General features: G+C 43.6%; 1 long non-coding RNA gene across 2 annotated transcripts in view; it reads right to left on the bottom strand.

Moving 5' to 3' along the window:
- LOC143668063 (uncharacterized) overlaps positions 1-14,615 on the bottom strand; it is a 28,473-nt gene extending 13,858 nt beyond the window's left edge. Inside the window, exons 1-2 of one of the 2 annotated variants that reach the window (XR_013168276.1) lie at positions 14,337-14,615; positions 7,749-7,908 (exon numbers count right to left, since the gene is read on the bottom strand). This is a non-coding gene — a long non-coding RNA (uncharacterized LOC143668063). The remainder of the gene's footprint in view (positions 1-7,748; positions 7,909-14,336) is intronic. The other variant, XR_013168277.1, reaches the window with a different exon arrangement.
- Positions 14,616-15,446: the final 831 nt, after the last annotated feature.

The raw sequence follows: 15,446 nt of genomic DNA, 5'->3' as shown, positions 1-15,446 counted from the left end.
CGGTCGTCCACAGATCGCCCCGTAATTGGCTTTTCCCAAAGTCCCACAGGGCAGGGGTGTCAGCCCTCAGATGGACCCCACTGGTCCATTCCTACTGGTGGGTCTCTGCACTCTAGGAGTTCTCCTTGCCCTGAGTTAAAATGCATTTTTGTTTCCAGCTTCCATGCTCACCCCCATATATGTGCACCCCATACTGTCTGTGACTTCATTTCCCTGATTTTGCACCCTTTGCAAATATAAATTAGGCATCTCTCAAATGAGACCTGTTTCCTATGACAAATATCCTCCTCTGAATTGGCCCCATGGTCCAGCAAAGTGTCAGCAGGTGGTTTTAGAATAGGACTTCTCCAGCTTTACCGTGCAAAAGAATCACCTGGGTATCTTGTGAAAATGCAGATTCTGATATAGTGGGCCTTGGGAGCAGGGCCCAAGATTCTGCATTTCTGACAAGCCCAGGGTGATGTTGGGGTTGTTGGCTGACATAGCACCTGAACACAGCAAGTTTTATCTACTTGTCCCACCCAGGAGTTTTCCTATTCAGATTTACATATTCTGGTAAACTCAAGGATGCGGTCTGGTCATGATGGATTTAGAGCTTTGCCCCTTTGTTTTCATAACTTGTTCCTGCAGTGCCTCTCTCTCCGGCTTTGCTCCTTTTCCCTAGTTGGGTAACAAGGAATCCTTGTGCTGATGCTGCATCCACCCCATCTGCCCCCTGATTTGTCTTTCACTGTCCTACAAGGTCATTTATTTTCTTGTTCTTTGATCTCCCTTTTTCATTGGGAGCCTGAATCAGGACACAATGAATTATATAATAATAATAATGACAAGTGTCACGTGTGCACAAAGCACTTTAATATCTACAGGATAATATAGGCTGAGACAACAGGCCAGGGTTCTGGAGTCAGACAGCCTGTGCTCAAATTCCACCTTTGCTACTCTCTGGCTGGGTGGTCTTGGGCAGGTTGCCTAACCTCTCTGTACCAAAGTTTCCTTATTTGCAAAACGTGGGTAATGATGCTTCATAAGATCCTAGTGAAGATGTGATAGTGTGTGTGAAGCACAGAGAAGAGACTTGACACATGGCTGGCACTTTATAATAGTCAGCTATGGTATAAGTTCTCGCCCTGTGAGCAAGAGGAATTATTGGCCCCACTTTAAAGATGAGAACACTGAGGCCCATGAGGAAAAACAACTCAAGAACCCAGAGCAAGATCAGTAGCAGAGCAGGGGGTAGATTTGACTCCAACTCCAGTGCACTTTGCAGCCTCTCCCCCACCCCCACCCCCACCCCCCACACTTCCAAATGAGGAATTTTGCTGCCATCAGTTCATAGTTCCAAGTGCAGCACTTTCCTGGCCTCCTGATAATCTTTTGTTCTCTCTTTCCTTCTAATGGAGCATTTCTAGCTGGGGTGATTCATGGATCTGGGACACATGGCTCTCATTAACTTCAAGGAAAGTCATAAGGCAAAACCCACATCAATCAAACTCCCAAATTACTCATCCATCTTTGCAGGTGACACGTGGCTTAAGATGAACAGGGAGTAAAGCGGGTTCCATAGAATAACTATTTAGATTTATTGAAAAGCATAAAAGGGGCTTAGACCGAGTCCCAAAATTGAGGCTTGCTCTGTTTTCAAAGCGAAGGTGAACGTAAGGGACAGGAGACAGGAGGATATGAGAGACAGGTTTTGATGCTTGGAGTCTGGGGTGCAGGGACACCCAGCTTTACCACTGCTCCCTTGTGACCTTAAGCAAGCCCTCTAACCCCTTAGAATCTGTGCTCTCATTTTACTGTTCATCCTCACAAAACCAAGGAATTGGTTATTCACTCCATTTTATAGATGCAAAAACTGAGGCACAGAGAGGTTGAATTACTTGCCCAAGTTGATATGACTGGCAAGGGATGAAGCAGAGTGTCAAACCCTTATGTCTAAGTCCAGCACCTGTGTCCGGGAACCACCGGCTCTCACAAGTGAGATGGCAAGTCTAAACAAAGCGGACACGCAGTAGGAACTTAAACTTTTACTGAATCTGAACCTTGAGGATAAAATCCATGTCTTAGAATCCCTTCTCCCCAGTACCTTTGTACATAGTAGGTCCTCAATTAATAAGAGTTGAATTGAATTATCCCCCTCTGGAAATGGTTCTGTTTTTATTTAATGATTTGCTTAGATGCATTTTAATATGCAGACCACAATGCTTCTTGTACAATATCTTCTGGACTGTGAGGCGCGGGCATTCATTATTTTATGAGACGCATATGTCATGCATAGCACAAGCCCTTTTCTTAAACCAACACAACATGCAAATAGAAATTTCATGTAAAATCACATTCAGACAGTCTCAAAGTAGAAACAGATGTCTGAAAAATATGAACGCCAGGCTTATTAAATATTTTATCATCAAATATTTCATACATTTCAAAAATGTCATCTGTGAAAACACAGAAATACCGCCTCAGGAGAACCAAAATATTTAATCACTTTCAAGAAATTCTTAAAAATAAGTCTTCACCTCAGAACTATTCCAGGCAGAGAACAAATTTCCAGGTGCTGCAAGCTATATTTATTATATTTTCATCAAAATCAGTAACCTAGTTGAAGGAGATACAGTAATCAGTAAGGTCATTATTAGGTAAGATAATGACTTCTGAATGAATTCTCTCATTAATCTCATTACAAAATGGTAATGGTACCTGCCTAATCATGCCGGAGGGAAGAGCTGTGTTGAATCAGTGCAAAATTAAAGCTGTAATCACAGAGCTGCTCTCGCCATTTCTTCATGAGCGCTTCACGCGGGCTCTGGGGACTGGCTTGCGGCGACTCCGGCCAAGTGGACTGTGTTGGAGCTGAAGGGTGGGGGCACCCACCACGGCAAGGGGCAGGGGGAAGAGCCCCGAGCAGCAGAGATCAGGAAAACGGGTCCTCTCCTCCTTCGCCCCGACTTCCCGTGTGACCTTGGGCAGGTCATGACTTCCTCTGGTCTCCACTTCCGGTTTCCCTGCCCGGCTTCCCTACTTCCTCTCTTGTCCCTTCCTCTTTTGTCTACCCAGTAGTCAGAGTGACTCTTAAACACCGACGGCAGATCCCGTCGCCCCCAACAGTGGCTGCCCATCTCACCCAGAGAAGGAGCCAGGTTCCCACGGGGGCAGCGCACCCTACAGATCCACCCCCACTGCTTTCTGACCCGATTTCCTACCACCCTCTCCCTCACGTGTCTCAACACTGGCCACCTTGCTGTTCCTAAAACACACCGGGCATGGACTTGCCTGGACGGCTCTTCTCCCAGAAATCCATGTCTTTTTTCCTCACCTCTTCCAAGTCTCTGCTCAAATGTCACCTTCCCCTGATGCCCAGCCTGACCACCTTATTGAAAACTGCCATCTCACCATCAACTCTCCAATCCATATTTTTTTCTCCAAACTACTTACAACCTTCCAACACGTAATATAATTTAATTTATTAAGCTTCATGTCTGTCTCCTCTCCCCCTTTCTCTCACTGAATATAAGCTCCCTAAGGGCTAGGGCCTTTGTGCACTCATATGTTTATCCTGGCACGTAGTAGATGCGCAGTGACTCTTTAATGCATGTGGGATTTATCACATGCTTGTGGGTTTCCAACCTTGCTGGACCATAGGGGAGGAATCCCAGTGCAGGAGGCAGATGAAAGAAGGAAGGATGAGTATACATTCACTGCAGAGAGGTACCCTCTGCTGGTGGGTACCTCTCCACCCTCTTAGAAATTGGTGTCATATGAAGTCCATTTATTCCCATCAAAACTGTCCTGAGAGCACAAATGTTGCCTGGCAGCACATGGAGACACAGAGATCTCAAGAGACACGGGGTGAACTGAATAAGATGGAATTGATAAAGACAAAAGGGATGCCTTGTCCTGAGTTCAAATCCCACGTAGAGGTCCAAGGCTGGTTGATGGCACTCGACAGTGACAGCCATGCAGAGCCCTCAAGGACTTCAGCAGGTAGGGATTCAAACTGCTTTAACAGACTCCTTGTGGCCAAAATAAGATGGGAAGCAGGTTCACGCTCATCCTTACTGGTCAAACTACACTGAAACAGGATAGGAGTACAGTTGTACTCTTTGTTCACACTGGCGCCAAAGTAAGACTCTGGAACATGGTGGATGTTCATTAAATGCTCAAAGAGTGCTTGAAGACCTCTGAAGGAACGCTTGACTACGTTTGTGTCGGTGTGCCCCACTTCACAGGGGCCAACAGGAAAGTGCCCAGAGGGAATGTAGGATCTGGAAATCACATCACTTAAGGGACAATGCAATGACAAGGGCTGTATAACCTGAACAACAGCAGGCGAGATGGAAATAAGCCCACCCAGGCTTCAGTAGCTCCACGGTGATCATGTGAAAGCTGGATTACTTTTATTCTATGTGGCTTTACAGCAGGGATTGCAGATAACCCGCACAAGCCCATGGCAGTCATCACTAATGGAGCATAGACACTCCCCAGAGAGCCCAGATTAAACCTTAGAATCCTTCTCAACACAGTGCCCTATACTCTCCTCATGGAGAGTGACCATGGAGCTGATACATAAGAGAAAACATATTTGCTGTAGTTTATCAAGAACACAGGGCCAGGTCAATGGTTGAAAGCCACTTCAGAAAAAACAATTTGTTAGATGCAAACATGGAATAAGTTTTCCTGGGGGACAGTGAGTCCTGTATCACTGCTGAAGATGATGTCCCATGATGGGATGCAGTGGCCAGGAAAGTGAGTTCTAGTAGGTGTGCGGTGGATGCATTTCCAGTGCAGAGGGTTGGAAGGCCGGGGTTGCGTCTGACAAGGCCCCTTGACAGGGAAGGGCAGTGACTGCTGCTCAAGAACAGGAGGGATCAGACACCTCAGTGTAGAGGACAATGGCCTGGAAATGCTTCATGGTTGCTCCCAGGAAGTTTGGCCATCTTTCCCTGCTGACCAGGTCCCTACTTCATGGCTCTCGCTGGTGCTACTCCCCTTACATTTTGGCTCAGAGCCTAGTTAGTCTCCAGACTCAGTGGTCTATCCTCTGGCCACCTGCTACAGGATTTTTTTGCCCCTCATTGAGGGCACCTATGGTGAACTTACATCCTGTCACCCTCATCTGGGCTCCCTCAAGGGTAGTGGGACACTCTGCATGCCCTACTGATGCACACGGGGAGCCGGGCACTCGTGCTGTGTAGTTATTCCTCACCAGAATCCCCTGCAGCTGCTCGCTGTGGGTCGGGTGCTCCCCCAAGGCTGCTGCCTCCCAGAAGAATAAAAGGAAGACAGGGCGCCAGTACCCCTGCTTTAGCCCTTGACCCATAAGTATGAGGCCCTTCTACCATCCTCCGCTTTCCTGCCCTCAGCCTGGGAATGTCCACCTTGGGGGAGGAGCCACGCCATTTCAGCCTCTCTCCCCTTTCCATCCTTTCTCTCGTGGTCTTCTTTCCTTTCCATCCCCTTCCTGTCTTATGGGGATTTACCTCATTGATATCCATCGTCTATAATGTGACTTTATGGGAAAATTCCATAATCTGCAATGACCAGGCTCTGTTCTTGACAGTAAAAGAAGTGTTTGGAATTTAGAGAACTTTATTTTTTCTCAACAAAACCTATTTTTCAAGGCTGCTAACTTGCTATTGCCCTAAAACTCTATTTTTTTTTTTTTTTTGGTATGCTGTATAGTGGGGTCGCAGTTCATTATTTTTCCATGTGAGTATCCCTTTATTGAGCACCATTTGTTGAATTTTTGATGTTGTGGTTTTTTGATTGTTTTGTTTGTTTTTTCTTTTTTTGGAGGCGGGGGAGTGCATGGACCGGGAATCGAACCCGGATCTCCCACATGGCAGGCGAAAATTCTACCACTGAACTACCCTCGCACCCCCTTCAAAACTATTTTGACGTTAAGTGGGACAGTGATTTTTTGGGGCTAGACCCTGGGTGCTGCTCACTCCTGCCCCTGACAGTAAAGGTCACTGCTTAGTGGGTGGGAGTTACAGGGCAAGAAGGCTCCCGGGGAACAAAATCCACGTGATCTTCCATCTCAAAAGATTATTTTTCTACGGAAAAGCAGAATGCACAAAAATATTTGTGTTCAGCGTATATATTACAGCATTATTTGTAATTAAAATAAAATTGGAAACAAATTAAACATCTGACAAAAGGGAACTAGTTGCGATTTCACATGGCATCATAGAAGACCATTCATTTATATGGGGAAAATTTTTGTAGCATATTGTTAGGTGAAGAGAGAAGATTACAAAATAACATATTCAATATGCTTACATTTTGTAAAAGAAGAAGAAAAAGTATATAACTACGCCTGGAAATTTTTACACAAAATGTTTATATTTCCTATATCTGGGTGGTGAAATGATGAGTGATTTTTATTTTCTTCTTTGTGCTCTCTCATATTTTCCAAATTACCAGCGAACATATGTTGGTTTTGCGGTCAGAAATAAATGAATGATGACTGTTTTCTTTGTTTGTGTTTTGAAGAAGAAAAGGCAGGTGCCCCCCTGATGGGGGCGACGAGGGCAGAAGCAAGGTCCAGATGCAGGACGCTGTGGCCCTCGTGGCCCCTCCAAGTCTGAGTGGTGAGAGCAGAAGGGCCTGTCCCGGCGTGGTGGCTCCCCAAGCCCTTGGACGAAGTCCAATCTCCAGCCAGCACAGACAGTGCCTGCTCCCTAGGAAGCCTCCCTCCCATGGAAACACTCCAATTTATTAAAGAACCGCGGTGCCAGGAGGGCTTTTTGCCTGTGTTCAAACCTTGAGCATCCCAGAGCTTCAATCTTTTATGAAATAGCGTTTCATTTTCCCCTCTCTACTAAGGGTTATTACAAGGCACTGAGTGGTTCTTCATACATCAATTTTTAATCTAGTTAAAGTTTTTTTTTTCCACTTGGCCATTGCTCATAAATAAAACATTTTTATTTTTATAATTTTGCTCCAATTTCTTCTGTAGGTTTTGTTTGTTTGGTTTAGAATGGCCTTCCACTGGGGAAGAGGAAAGGGGTGAACGTGTCACTGTTCCGACCACATCCTTCTTCTTAAACCTTCCATGGCTTCCTATTGCTAACAAGAGACAGCCCATACTTTTAGTATGGCACGCAAGACCTGCTGTGACCTGGCCCAAGCATCTATACTAGCTCACTTCCTCTGCCTGTCCCTTCATCTTCTACTGCCACATACCCTACCAGTCAGGAAGAGCTACTGGGCCAGAGCGCACCCCATTCACCAGGCTTCCTGTCCAGCCCAAGTCCTCTGCCTGGAGTGCTTGGAATAGACTTGGAGTGGTTTTAACTTAATGTGTTTCCTCATGCCTTTCTCTAAGTTGTGCTTAAGTTACTGTCTCCCTTTGCCCAGTTCCTCTGTAAGGTTGCAGCTTAAAGAACTTGGGACTTGGGGTCAGACAGACCTGGATTTGAATTACACTTGGTGATACTCGTCAAGAAATGGAGGCTCCATTTGCTCGTTCACAAAATGGAAAGAGTAAGACCCACATACAAGGGCAGGTATGAAAATTAAATAAGATTGCAAATGGGAAAATGCTGAGATGAGACCCTGGCATATAGTAGGAATTCAACAACTGATTGTGAAATCTGAGTCTTAGGCCATATTTATGTATCCAATTGTTCAAGTTTGTTTGAGACAACTATAAACCCACCACCTAGATTCAACAATTGCTCAGTTTTGATATTTGGTCATATACTTTATCCTACTTATCACTCTGTATCTATCTACCTACTTACCTACTTATTTATCTGCTTGCCTATATATATATATATATATATATATATATATATATATATATATATATATATATATATATATATATGTATTTGTTTGTTTTTTTGGTCTGGATCACTTGAAATAAGCTGTAGACATAATGGTTCTTCATTCTCCATGCATCTAAAAATAAGAAAAATTATCTTATAACCCAAATGCTATTTTGTACCTAAGAAGACCAATAGTAATTGTATATTATTTAATACCAGTCTACATTAAAGTTTACTCAGTTGTCTCCAAAATGTCTTTTATAGTTTTTCCCCTAACCAAGATCCAATCAAAGTGCATATGCTACATTTGGTCTTTATATCTCTTCTGTCTGTTTTAATCTATAACATCCTTCACACATGGGCCTTTATTGACTCTGTGAAAATGCTAGGCCAGCTTCCTTGCAGAATGTCCCACATTCTGGAGTTTTCTGATGGTTCCCTTGTGGTATCATTTAACTTTTTCCTCTATCCCTTGTATTTTGTATAAACTGGGAATTGGGGTCAAAGATAAGATTCAATTCAGGGACAACGTGTTGACAAGACGACTTGTAGGTGAGGCCAGCACTTCATATAAGACCACACGACAGAAGGCTGGTAACATCAGATTTTCCCACTGACACTCTGGTCACTCGTTAAGGGAGTGAACCCTAGACCCTGTGTAGAGTGGACTTCACCATGGGCAGTCAGCAAATAATCTACAGGGCGATATTTTGGCAGTGTCAATACCCTGTTTCTCAACAACTTTTCTTCCAACAGTTTGACATCACATTGATGATCCTCACCCAGATCACGGGGGTTTGGAAAATGTGGTTTTCTAATTCCAGGTTCTAGATCTTCCTAACAAGGCCAAGTAGGTGATTCTTTCTCTTTAACTACTGTGCTGGTTTGAATGTGTTGTGCACCCCAGAAAAGCCATGGCCTTTGCTATTGCAGGGTGGAAACCTTTGATTAGATTGTTTCCATGGGGATTGACCCACTCCTTTTTGGGTGCCACTTTTTTTTTTTATTAGATTACTCCATGGATACGTGACAAGACCCACTGTGACTCTGGCCATTCAAGATGGGTCTTGATTAGTTTACGGGGGTCTTTTAAAAGGGGAAACAGTTTGGAGAAAATACAGTTGCTTCAGAGCCAACAGAGATGCAGACATTTGGAGATGATTGGAGTGTCGACAGAGAGAGCAGATGCCTAGACAGAGACGTTTGGATCTCAGCAGACATCGCCATGTGCCTTCCCATGAAATGCTAAGCAAGTCAGAACCCAGAGTTGTGTCCTGGAGGAACTACGTGAAGGCCCACAGATGTTTAGAGAGGAAACTACTGGCATCAGAAGCTGGAAGCAACAGAACTGGGAACAAGGACCAGCAGATGCCAACCACATGCCTTCCCATGTGACAGATACTGGTGTCCCTTGAGTCAAGGTATCCTTCTCTGTATGACATTTTTGTGGCCTTACAGCTGTAAACTTGTAATTCAATAAACTCCCTTTTTAAAGCCATTCCATTTCTGGAATATTGCATTCCAGCAGCATTTAACAAACCAAAACAATTACCAAGTTTCAGAGTAACGAGTTGGAATGTTGGTTACCTTCAATGTTGGCATCTGAGATTCTCTTCTCTCTACATATTCACTAGGACTCGTGGATTTTTTTTATTAATGCAATGTGCTTTGCTTCATTACTTTCAATATTGGTGTTGATACTTAATCCTGATTTGGCAAGTGGGAGCCCCTTCCAGCAAGCTCCTGTGTCTTTTATACTTTACCCATTTTTTTTAACGTGTTTTTATGAAAATTTCAAATCACTAGAAAATTTGAAAGAGGCCCCTAGTGAACATGAGTATACACAGCACCTAGATTCTGCCACTCTTATCTTATTGTACATGTGATATCACAGGACTATCCTCCTAGCTACCATTAGCCGTCCATAAATTCATTGTGGTGTAAAGTTAGGATCCAATTCTATATTTTTCCAAGTGATTACTGGTTATCTTATGCCTTTTTTTCTTCTCTTTTTTTCTGTACCATTTATTTTAAATGTTCACATATCTCTAAGGACTTGAGATTCCTTTCTTCATAGCATCAAATTTCCATGGGTTATAGAATTTTGTTTTATCCGGTTCTACTGATATGTCTATTTATGTATCAATCTCATATTATTTTAATTTTAGAAGTTTTCTTATTATGTCTTAATATCTGGTAGGTCAGATATTAAATTCCCCTGGCCAATGCTCTAATTTTTTTTTTTTTTTTGGTATTTTCCTGGCTATTTTTTATTGTTCCCATATGAACTTTAGAATCAAGCTGGCGAGTTCAAAATAAAACTGTTGGTATTTTTACTGGGATTGTAGTGAATTTATATATTACCTTAGGTATACTGATTTGTACTATTTAAGGAAAGCGTCTATGGAGATTATCATGATCTTCCTCTAAAATCTATTACTCTTTAAAATTAATTGAATAATTTGAACCATCTTTGAATTGTAATGAAATTTAGTCTTTAAAAAAATTATTAGGGAAGTTGTAGCTTTACAGAAAAATAATGTAGAAAATAAAGAGTTCCCCTATAACCCTCCCTTACAAACATAGCTTTTCCTTTGTTTTTTAATTCTTTTTTCCTCAGCCTGAATCATTTCAAATGTCTTGTCTTCAAGTTCTCTGATTCTTTTTTCTATCAACTACAATCTGCTGTTGAAACCTCCTAGGGCATTTTCCTTTCAGTTACTGTGGCCTTCAACTCTAGGATTTCTGTTTTGTTCCTTTTTAACATTTCCATTTCTTTATTGAGATTCTTATATTGTTCATTCATTGTTTTCTTAATATCCTTCAACTCTTTCTTTGTGTTTTCCTTTATCTCTTTGAGCATACCAAGGATCGTTTGTTTTTGTTTTAATTCTTTGTCCAGTATGTCCAAGGCTTGGCCTTCTTGGTTGATGGCTTCTAGATTTCTGTCTCCTGCCTTTGGATGAATTATCATTTCCTGTTTCTTCCACTTCTTGTACTGTGCACTTTACAGGTCTCTTCTTTTCGAATCCCTGTAGTCAGTATTCTGATCTTATCAGGTCCCAGCCATGCTCTCAGTGGTGCTTTCTGACTCAGGATCTGTTTGGTGTCATTTGGATTCTATCACCCTAGGACCCTGCCTCATCTTCTCTACTGCATCCATTCTCGACCTGGCATTCTCTGTTGTGGACTCCGAGTCAATTTTGCTGGTATCACTAGTTCATTTTCCCATGTAATGTATTTTGAACTCATAGTATTTTCTGACTTACAGTTATGCTGAAGGCATGGACTAAGCAATTGTATGTTTATTAGTGACTGTTCAATAACAACTCTGCTATGCATAGAGGATGCTCTCCTCTTACTGGGAGTAAAAGACAGGCAATCTCTCCTACTTTTGCCTCAGTTAACCTTCTAAAAAAAATTGGGTGAAGTTACCCTCTCCTTACTCATAGAATGAATCTGGGGAAAACCCAAATTAAAAACATTTAATTAGACTTCAGACCTCAGTGTCCCAAGTCAGATATGAAACCAAATCTCTACTTTCAATTGGGCTACCAAAGGGACTGGCTGGAAGGTTTGAGGGAACAGGCAGCAGTGCATCAGTGGCTGTAAACATTCAACCACTTCAAAATCACCATGTAACAGATATGTAATTGGCACTCACCAGGTGCCAGTACTGGGTCCTGGAAAAGAAAGATGAACAAGGTAGACATTTCTCTCACCGTGAGCGAGGGACTATGGAAACCCAAAGGAGACACCTAGGCTTTTCTCAGGGCTCAGGGAAGGTTTTCACAAATCAGGGACATGGGGATGAGCAGGGGTCAAGTAGAGGAAGGACAAAGAGGAGACATGAGTGTAACCAGTGAAGGAGCAAGTGCCTAGAAGCAAGAGGGAACCTGAAGAGCAGGCAGCGTGGTGAAATGACTGGAGTTGAAGCAGGCAGGGCCAGCTGCAAGAGCCAGGGAGCGACCCCAAAGACAACGGAAGGGGGTCCTGCAGGGAGAGATGTGCGTGGACAGCCACAGCATCTCAGCGCAGCTGCAGCCAAAGCAGAGATCTAGCCCAGACCTGCTCTGCACAGGCAGCCCTGCTAGAAGCTGCACACTGGTGGAGACAGGAAGCTCACCTCTCCTTGAGAGTCCATATCGCTGAGTGGCTCTGACTACAAGAGAATTCTGAAAGTAGCGGAAAGCACTACCCCAAACAGCTCTGCTTTTTCTTCATGTATTATCCTTTTCCCCTGATGCAGATGATACTATTATAGTCCATGACGTTGGCAGAGGCTGCTGGCCTTGTCACAAATCCTAAATAACCTGACGCGGGAAAGCACCACACGCAGCTGCTTCATACACCCAGGAATTTCAGTGGCGAAGGCAGCTTGCTGCCCACCACCGAGGGCTCTGACAGGGATGGTGGCTATATGTGGTGGCCAGATCTTAGTAAAGGCTCTACTCACGACTTCTGTGATAGCTGCTGCTTCAACACAAAGGACATAATAAATGGCAGCTGCCTGATGTGAGTCCCACTCCTGAGTTCTGTTCTTCTCTACTCCCCTTTTCCACCCTCGCTCACCTTGACTCTATTTTCTATTCTTGGAATCTATTCAGGCACCTCCAGGTTATTGCAGGGCCTGGCTCCTGCGACCTCAGTTTCTAGTTTCCTGTGTCTTGGCCAAGAGCCTGACCCCCACCTGGAATCTCTTTGGGTCCTACGAACCCTGGGCCCTCACCACATTACAGGCCTGCTTGCCTGAGCCCTGTGTGACACTGAGCTATTAAGCAAATCCCACAAAATGGAAGTATCTGCTACCAAGTACATTTCACAAAGGAAAAGAGAATTTCCGCTATCAAAAGTATATTTATTTCCAGGGGACCTATCACTCACAAAAATTCATGGGAGAAAGAGTCCCAAGAAAATCAAGGGCATTTGCATTACAATCCACCTCCATGCCCAAAAATATCTTGCTGAATGTGCAGAATTTCAAGCTAAAAATTATGGTTTGCTTATTTGCAGGAAAGAAATGAATGCTCAGGAGGGGAGGGGGAGAAGTCAGAAGAGCCAATGTTTAAATACTCAGACACCTGAAGGAAATTACTTCGTAAACTTTGAACAAAGAATCACCTTTGGCCCTTCAGATTTTGGAGGTGGCCCTGGCAGGGGTGGCAGAGGGAAAGGCATTGTATTTTGAGTTGGCTTAAAAGGGTTGGAAATCCTGGCTTTTCTGCTAGTTGGATGCTCTTGGGCAGCTCTCTCTCTGGTCCTCCATTGTTAAGGGGAAGGTGATGGTGACACTCGTTGTAAGGATTCTATCTGTGCTCAGCAAACTCGCCCACCCAAATCTCCTTCATGGCAGAGGAAAGCGAGCAAGAATTTGATCCAGAAATGTGCCCTCCCCATCTGCGACCCAGGGCCTAGGGATGATGCGTGAAGTGGCTAGCACAAAGTGGAAAGACCTTTGACATCTTTGTGCTTGAGGCTAAAATTTTATATGAATTTGTGTCTGACTCTACAACATTCTGTGTTTAGTATCAAGGCACTGAAAACGATTACAACCGAGGAAAACGAAAGTCAACAACAAAAATTTCCTACCTGGCTGGTAGGTTAATGGGGTAAGTTTGCTCTTGATAAAAGAGAATAAACGATACTTACTGGACACTTCCTCCATGTGGAGCATCACATCAAGAGTGTGCCAAATATTATTTTATTTCATTCTTGCAACCTTATGAGGGAAGTACTTGTATTATTTTCATGCTGCTAATGAGGAACCTGCCCAAGTTTGCATGACTAGAAAGTGGCAAAGGAGGACTCAAAACCCCACCGGCAGGACCCTCCAGCCTGAGCACGAGCACAGCGTGCTTTCCAGCCCACCTCTAGCGGCTCCAAGCAATGGGGCTGAACTGCAGAGCAGTGGCAGCCATCAGGGTAATGCCCAGGGTGCTTTTCTTCATGATGTTTTAAGGATCCAGACTTACGTGAACATGTGGCTCTGAGGATTCCTTTTTTTTGGATATTGCTTTAAAAGGCTCAGACAGTGTCTCAAGAGGTGCCATCTCAAGGCAATCTTGGAAAAGTGTCCCCGATGAGCCCTGATCTCATAAGGCTCGGCAGAAGATATTTACAGTGGGAAGTCTGGAAGGTGCTGAGGTCTCTATTTTCACTACCAACCCTATAATTTTCATCCTAAGGTATTCCTTCCCCCACGAAGCTTCCTCATAGCTTCTCAGACTTGTCTTGGGCAGTAGAAACTCTTAGTGTAGCCTTGCAACTGTCTGAAAGTGACCAGCCTGGAAAAAAATATCTGCTAGATAACCCAGCTCTGTGAACTACATTTATCCTCCCCCTTTTCTCTAAAGACTGTCTGTAGAGAAAACTGATAATTCAACAGTGAGGGGACAACTTTCATTCAATCTGCCTTCCAGCATCTCCAGCCAGTTCACAGGTTGTCTGGTTTATGGAACAGTGCCTTGTGGGAGGCCTGCAGATGTGAAGTGCTCTTATTCTCCCTCTCTTACTGCCCCCAGCAGCACACTCCTTAGTGATATCTCAGGAAGAAACCCTGACCTTCTGGGTCCTTGCGGTTCTCAGAAGTCCGCTCCAGGCACACCTTTGCGTCAGCGCCCTCCCGGGTCTCAAGCGCGGCGGACCGCAGTGGGCGGGGCCTGCTCTTGGCTCCTCCTCTTGCTCTGGCGTCACAGTTGGGGAGGAGGGGTACCGTCTCCTGGGATTCTTTCTGCGGTCTGAGAGGAGACCGTGAGATACTCCGTGATTTGGGCGCTGTTCTCTGGGCTCTGTACTCTCCTAGCCTTGTTCTCTGGGTTTCCTGAGATTCTGTGAGTTTACCCAATATTCTTTTAATAAGTTACTTTTTTACTTAAATGTAACAACTGTATATAGCTAAAACAAATGTATATTAGTGTATTTAAGAGGGCTTTCAGAGTTATATTTGTCTAAAAGGATGATGAATCTAACTAGGCTATTTTTGGCAAAAGCTGCGTTTTTAAAATATATTTTTATAGAGAAATCTTCGCACACATACAGGTCATACATGGTGTACAATCAGTGACTCACAATGTCATCACATAACTGTGTATTCATCACCATGATCATTTTTAGTACATTTGCATCACTCCAGGAAAATGAAATAAAAAGGAAAAAGAAAAAAACTCATAAATCCCATACCCCTTACCCCTCCCTCTCAGTGACCCACAGTATTTCAATCTACCCAGTTTATTTTACCCCTTATCCCCCATCATTCATTTATTTTTATCCATATATTTTTACTCATCTGTCCATACCTTGAATAAAAGGAGCTTCAGACACAAAGTTTTCACAATCACACAGTCACATTGTAAAAGTTATATCTTTATACAGTCGTCTTCAAGAATCAAGACTATTGGAACACAGCTCAACAGTTTCTGGTACTTCCCTCCAGCCACTCCAATACACCATAAACTAAAAAAGAATATATATATATATATATTGCATAAGAATAACCTCTTGACTCTGTTTGAAATCTCTCAGCCATTGAAACTTTATTTTGTCTTATTTCTATCTTCCCCCTATTGGTCAAGAAGGCTTTCACAATCCCACAATGCTGGGTCCTGGCTCATCCCAGGAGTTCTGTCCCACATTGCCAGGGAGATTTATACTCCTAGGAATCAAGTCACACTT

This window comes from Tamandua tetradactyla, chromosome 2 (assembly GCF_023851605.1).
Source record: "Tamandua tetradactyla isolate mTamTet1 chromosome 2, mTamTet1.pri, whole genome shotgun sequence".
NCBI lineage: Eukaryota > Metazoa > Chordata > Mammalia > Pilosa > Myrmecophagidae > Tamandua > Tamandua tetradactyla.
This window is presented reverse-complemented; position numbering and strand designations above follow the sequence as displayed.